Source organism: Cryptomeria japonica, chromosome 11, assembly GCF_030272615.1.
Source record: "Cryptomeria japonica chromosome 11, Sugi_1.0, whole genome shotgun sequence".
Lineage (NCBI taxonomy): Eukaryota > Viridiplantae > Streptophyta > Pinopsida > Cupressales > Cupressaceae > Cryptomeria > Cryptomeria japonica.
This window is the reverse complement of record NC_081415.1, coordinates 407,103,097-407,111,039: the sequence shown is the minus strand read 5'-3', so window position 1 is coordinate 407,111,039 and position 7,943 is coordinate 407,103,097. Positions and strand designations below refer to the sequence as shown.

Below are 7,943 nucleotides of genomic sequence, written 5' to 3'. Positions count from 1 at the left end.
CCCCATGCTTAGGGTCCATAGTGTCCTCAACAAATCTCTCTAAGGAGTGCAGTAAATAAAACGGCAGGCAAAGCAAATCATTATTGTGGAAGTGATTAAGGAGGGGCAAATGGTAGTAGTAGAATACCTTATGACTGCCTTTGAGAGTGAAGTATTTCATGATCATGAGGCAGATCATGTTCCACAGGTACTTGAGCTCCTCCCGAGAAAACCCACCTTGCATCTTGACAAGTTCCTCATGGTTGCGGAAAAACCATTTCAAACCTTCATTGTTTGCAATATGGCTTGTACACTTCCAGCGACGACAATCCAGGGTCAGCTTCATAGCTTGGACAATGGTCTCCTCAAAGACATCAAAGGTAATTCTACCAACTGAGACTCATCTTCCAGATCAGGAGGAGGCGAAAGCAGTCGAGAGCTGCTCATCATGGCCCTTCAGGCAATCCGAAAATTCAGCAATTCCACCTTCAACACAGAAATTCCAGATGAGAGGGTCATTTTTAAAATCATCTAGATTGTTTGGTTCATATCTCACTATATCACCCCCGATTTTGTTCACCAATAAAGCTTCCTTAGTCATAAAATAGATGAAGTTGCAGAGACCCTTTGAGAAGCAAGCCAGGAAGAGAAAATGGGAAATGTGTGAGCGCAGCGTCAATAAATGAGAAATGAGGTTGGGCGCATGGGAAAATAAGAAGTCACTTTTAGTAATGATTTCCTGGTTACGAGGCATTAAGAGCTAGCAGATACCAACAATAGCCAACACATTTCCAATCCAATCTTACTTCAGCATGGCTTTGCAAGCCTAAGTGAAATGCCAGCACAGCAAAGTGTGCGTCATCTCCAGCCTGGCTGAACGAGTCACCACCTCGTCCTTAATGGTAATGTTAATTATTTATATTATATTATATTAATGAAAACTATAGAATTGAATTAACTAATACAATAACAAGCAAAAATCACTACCTATTGTAATTGAATTTATTCTAACATTTGAGTCTCGCATGACATTACAATTTTTTGACAATAGGTAGTATAAAAATCATTGATGTGAGACACAAATCTAATGAGAGATTCCTACCCAAAATAGTCTATCACCTAATTATTTATATTATTATGTTGAATGTACAATCTATAAGTCTGGAGTTGTTGAAGTGTATGTCAAATGATGGAATCAGTTATAATAATATTATAGTGAAAAGATTCCTAAAAACTGAAATCCTAGAGGTATTCTTTGCATGTTGTGAAATCACCTCAAAGCATGATTCCATTTTTAAAACATCTTAAGTTGCTTTGAAAATTGGTGGATCTAAAATTGACTATGAAATAACTAACTGAATTTCCAAGAGACCCGATGAGGCATGCCTAGGTCATTTCCCTCACCCATCCCACTTCCCCACAAATTGGATTTCAATCCTATACATATATGGGAGATCGAGATGTTGCAATGTATAATGTGAGCTTATAACAATTAGTCTTTTCCTACAATATAGTACTTAAGCCAGAGAGAGTGTCCTAAGCAAGAGTTGTCATAACATTTAAAGGTTTCATTTCAAAATATGATATCTTTCATTTGTAAAGTTGTTTGGAAATGTGTGAGCATACAATTAGTAAGTGGAAAGAAGGAAATTTTAAAAGGATAATTCAATTTTAAATTCAAGAATTCAAGAATGGCTCATGGAATCATTTTGAGACATATTATCAAAAATTATGGAATGAGAAAAATGAAAAATGTTAATGTTTTGTTGGTTTGAAGAAGGCTTTTATCACAATTTCTAACTATATGTTATGGTGCAGAATGAAGGATCTTGGTATCCTAGTACAATTTAGAGTGGTTATTTATAGATTTTATGAGGTTAAAGTAAAAATTAGAGCTCAAGCAAGGATTTTACAAAGTTTTAGGAGTGGCGTTGGAGTTAAGAAAGGATGTGTCTTATTCCCTATCCTTTTTAGCTTATAAATTGACAAACTTGAAGAATGGTTGAATTTTCAATGTGGGATGGTGTTCTTCTAATAGAATATATTGTTAGGCTTCTATTATATGCTAACAATCTTATTTTTATTGCTAGGTCTACTAAAAGGTTGCAAGAACACTTTTGCAAAGAAGTAGGTATGCAAATCGAAACTAGCTAGACCAACATCATGAACTTCTCTAATACCCAAAAAAAAATGTTTCACTTTAGTTTGAAGGAAATAGTCTAGAAAAAGTCATATACTATAAATACCTTGGGATTCACTTAGACAAGAAGCTTAGCTACAAAATTTGCAAAAGGAAGATAATTTTGGGAAGTTGGAGAGCAATTTTTGCCCTTCAAAATATGTGTAGAGAGGTAGAGTTATGGGATTGAAAGAATACTTAGGATATTATTAATTTTGATGGTTCTTCGCAGGTGTGAAAATGGGATAACAACACTTCAAACAAGTGGAAGTGAATAAAGAGAATCCAAAAAATGCATGATCACAAACAAATTCAAATCTAAAATTTTGGTCCCTTGGATTATTCTAGTTGAAACACATATAGTTCCTATTAAATGCATTGATATGGTCAACATGTGTGTGTGTGAGTGAGTGAGTGAGTGACTAGAAACACATATAGTTCATATTAAATGCATTTTCTTATTTTCTTAGGTGAATAAGAAAATAGTGCATTCACTTGAATGTATGTCCTAATATAATAGAAAATAAACAAAGGTCTTTGTTGTAGATAGTTTTAGAAGTCTATGTTGGAAAATGCATTAGGGAGAAAGACAAATAGTTACAATGAGGAGTTTAACCCTCCTTTCAATCTTCAACAAAAGGCTTATTTAGGGGAAAATACCCCTTGAATAGCAAAGATTCTCATAACTAAGTTAAGGATTAACTTATGTCATTTTTATTGTGAAACGAGTAGATGGAAAAGGCCAAACGAGGTTTGGGAAGAGAGATTTTGTCTTTTGAACAACTAGGGTAGTGGAAATAAAATAAAAAACTCATTAGTTTGGAATGTAAAGCTTATAATGGAATCTAGGTCAAATACACAAATAATTTGGCAGCAATTTCATTCAATGGAAAGATAGATCACAACTTCATAAAGCAAAATATTACAAATTCCACTATCTTACAGATATCTTTGGTCTTGTAGACATTAAAAATTTACATTCTTACGTCTCTTGACACTCTCTTACATCTTGATGATGGATCACAAAATGTGATTCGAAATATTGATGCAAAAAAGATATACAAACAAATCTATAAACAATTACTTGATAAACTAATAAATTGTAGAAATCTGATAAAATTAATTAAAAATATTTTATTATAATATTTTATATTTCTTTCCTTATTAACTACAACCTATGTATTCCTCATATTGTTAGGAATTTGCATTCAATGTTCCAAGACTTGAAAGCTAGCTACACAAATCAATAAATGTGTTGTCCATGTGGAATTTATTCTCCACCCACCTTGACGTTGGAAATCTATTTTTCAAGTGAATTGAATGGGAAACTAATTGGCACCACTATTATTATCCATAAAGGATTCTGAGTTCACTAGGTGCTATCCATGGAAATAGTTTTGATCAATCCATTGAATTATATACCCTCCCACCCAATATTGCTCATACTTTCCCATCTCTATTCTTCATTGGCAAATAGATAGAGGTAATGCATAGTTGAGTGATACAGCACCACTACCTATCCACTAGACCTCACAATCTTAGAAAGCCCCAAAAAGGACATACTAGATCTATTTTAAGCACATTAAACTCAAATTAAAACATTTGTAGGTTCAAAATCAAATTTTAAGCTCTAAATCTGAAATGGAGCTCAAATTTAATTTTATCATTATTAGTTATTATATCAAGTTTAAATTTATTTAATAAGGACTCTCACATATATCGAGACTTAAAGATCTTGGAAGATACTTATAAGTGTCATCTTACACATAATTCCTTGTTTAAGCTAGACAAAATTATTGTTGGAATACACTAATACCGTCAGTAAACTAAGAGGGGCGGATGAATTAGTTTACTAACAATAACAACTTTTAATTCAATTATAAACCTTAAACCGGAGCACAACCCAATGAAGAATATAAAATGAAAGCACAACACACATAACACCAATATTTTGACATGGAAAACCCGGAAAGGGAAAAACAATGGTGGGAAACCCTACCCACAATCAGATGAATACTCTGCAGTAGTATTGTGAATAATTACAAAGGGGTTTGCACATGCAGAAAGGCCAACAACCTAGAATGCACTGCTCATTACAAAGGGAAGTCTCACTGACTTACAAAAACATCGAACTACAATCCGGAAAACAATGAAATGTGAAAGTAGCATCTACTAATGCCTGATACAGTTCCACTTAAGCATTGATGTCTACTCTGCAATACAAAACCTTTCCAACCTTCACCTAAATGATATGACTTTATTTGCACTTAATTCTTCTCTGATAATGTAGACTTAACCAACCATAACCATTGATCTATCCATATACAAAATACATGAATAAGTCACCTATAAATACAGATCATCAATCTTATTGACAAGGTCGGCTAAACCCTAAACCCATAAACCCATAATTATAAAAATTACATCATGTGCTACCATTGGACCAATATTATGATTTACATTACATAGAATGGACCTAAATAAAGTAACCAAACAATTATATCCATTGGGGATTCTGCTAAGACCAAGATCCAACATGCTTCACTTGCCGGTAGAAACCCTCAGTGAAAGTTTAACCAGATCCAAATAGGACCACCATAATAGCACACCATCCAATGCAAAGTCACCAAATGCTTAGGATATGATCAAGAAGCATCAACAACATGATAGAAAATGATTCTATAAGTTGGACCCAAAATCCACTGACCAAGTCACCAAAACAACATACCAGTAAAGCTAACCAAGAACGCTAGAAGCCGGTGAAGCCAAAAGATAGCTGGTAAAGGCATAAACCAACCGGTAATCAAAAATACCAAAAGAGATAACCAAGTCAGAAAACCACCAGAATATAGTAAGCATGTAACCATTAGAATAAGCATCCAAAACCGATTCCAGAGGTCTGATCATACCGGATCAGAATCACAGCCAAAACCAAGAAGATCACCAAGACTAATCAGGATAGATCCAACTAGGATACAAAGTTGACATCAATGACAACACTTAACCAAATCCAACATATTGCCAACAATCTCCCCCTTTGGCATTAATGGCAACACTGAATGTGGAAAACATTCAAGTGCCAAGGAATTCCAACAATCTCCAAAACCATCAAAAGATATAGCAAATTTCACATGAATACCTTCTCCCCCTTTCACATCAATGAAAAAGGATAGATACTATACCAAGAGTACTGAACCAAACAACTAGCTACTCCCCCTGAGTAGTAGCACCATCTTAATCAACCCGGATCAGAAAAGTATGTTTGATAAGCTCACTGGATTGATGCATATTTGCATCTCTAAGTCTCATCTAGAGGGTTGGTAACCCCCAACTGATCTCTGAGATATTCAAAAGTGCCTTTAGGCAATGGTTTTGTTAGAATATCTACAATCTATTCCTTAGTAGGCACATAAACCAATCTGACTTCCTTTGCGTCAACCTTTTCCTTCAAGAAAATATACCTTATAGAAATGTGTTTTGATTTGGAATGAAATACCAGATTATTTGACATATCAATAGTAGTGATATTATCATAGTGAATAACAATGGGCTCATCATAACTTACCCTTATATCCTTTAACATTTGTTTTATCCATAAAATCTTAGTACAATTGGTAGCAGCTGCAACATATTATGCTTCAGCTATAGACAATGAAGTGCATGATTGTTTAGTACTAAGCCACAAAACCAACTTCTTCCCAAGAAAGAATGCACCGCTAGTAGTGCTCTTTTGATCATCCACATTCCCTGCCCAATTAGAATTTGTATATGAACATAATGTGAAGTCATCATTCTTTGGATACCATAACCCAAAGTCGGTTGTACCTACCAAATATCTTAATATCCTCTTGACAGCAATATCATGAGTTTCTGTAGGATCTGCCTAAAATCTAGAAGCAATACAAACAACATTCATTATATCAGGTCTCGTTTGAGTTAGGTACAAAACACCGCCAATCATTGATTTGAATTTGCTTGGGTTCACTTTAGGTGATTCATCATCCTTTGACAATTTGCAACCAGTTATCATAGGAGTACCGACAAGTTTAGAATTCTCAAGTCCAAATTTATTAAGTAAATCCTTCACATACTTAGTTTGACAAATAAAAATACCTTTATCAATCTGAGTAATCTCCAAACCTGAGGAAAATTTCATCTCACCAATCATAGACATTTCAAATTCACTCTTAATATCATTAGAAAATTTCATGCATAGACCTTCTTCTCCTCCAAAAATGATATCATCCACAAAGACTTCAATAATAAATATGTCATCATGTTCAATCTTGTAATATAAGTTACTATCATCACTACTTTTACTAAAACCAAGCTTTGAAAGATACTTATCCAATCTAGCATACTATGCTCTAGGGGCCTGTTTTAATCCATATAAAGCTTTCTTCAATTTGCAAACCATGTCCTTGTCTTTCGATAAATAAAATCCATTAGGTTGTTCAATATAAACTTCTGCTTCAAGATCTCCAATTAGAAATGCACATTTAACATCCATCTGATATACTTTATAGTTCTTGTGTGCAACATTAGCAAGAAAAATTCTTACCGCTTCAATTCTAGCAACCGAGGCATAAGTTTCCCCATAATCAATTCCTTCTTCCTATGAATAACCTTTACAAACCAATCTAGCCTTGTTCCTTACAACTTGGCCTTCCTCATTCAATTTGTTCCTGAAAACCCATTTAGTTCCAATAATGTTCTTTTCTTTAGGTCTAGGTACAAGTTCCCATGTCTTATTCTTTTCAATCTGATCTAATTCCTCTTCCATTGATTTTATCCAATTTTCATCCTTACTTGCTTCAATAAAAGACTCCAGTTCAATTTGAGAAATTAAACATGCCTCTTCAGCAGCTAACCTTCTCCTAGTCATCACACCTTTCCTTTTATCTCCAATAATTTTATCTTCAGAATGATTTAGCTTTACATACCTTGGAGTCTTTGAATTTTCTTTATTTGCTGGCTCATTATGTTGTTCCACTATCACTGTTAAATTTTCTAATGCTACCGATGTCACTGGTTTAGTGTTGTGAATTGATTCTTGCATTACCAGTTCAAGTCTGACAAATTCATCTTTTGGTCCATAATCATATGCTCTGATCTGATTACTGCCATTCTCATCCACCTTGACATTTATGCTTTCCAATATCCTATTCAATCTTTTGTTATAACATCTATATGCTTTGCTCTTAGTAGAATAACCCAAAAATATTCCTTCGTCACTTCTAGGATCAAATTTTCCTAATGCATCATCTCTTCTAATGTAACATTTTCTTCCATAAATTCTAAAATATCTGGTAGTAGGAGTATGACCAAACTATAATTCATAAGGATTCTTACCGCTATCACCTTTTATGTGTACTCTGTTGAAAGTGTATATAGCAGTATTGATAGCCTCTCTCCAATAGATATCAAGTAATTTAACTTCAGTCATCATAGTCCTTGCAACATCCAAAATTGTTTTTTTTTCTTTCCACCAATTCGTTCTGATGTGGGGTCCTAGATGCATAAAGTTATCTCCTAATACCATTCCTTTCACAAAATTTGTTGAACTCATTGGATGTAAACTCACCATCATGATCTGATCTTAAGAACTTTATCTTCAATCTTGTCTCAGTCTCAACCATAGCCTTAAATATTTTGAATTTCTCAAAAGCTTCATATTTCTCTTTCAAAAATGCTACCCACATCATTCTAGAATAGTCATCAATAAGTAACATAAAATATCTCACCTTGAAAACTTTTAGTCCCTGCCGGTCCACACAAATTAGTA

The 7,943-nt window shown here is 34.1% G+C and overlaps 1 pseudogene; it reads left to right on the top strand.

Moving 5' to 3' along the window:
- Positions 1–335: 335 nt before the first annotated feature.
- The window catches only part of LOC131860225 (photosystem I P700 chlorophyll a apoprotein A2-like), a 50,031-nt pseudogene continuing 42,423 nt past the window's right edge, over positions 336–7,943 (top strand).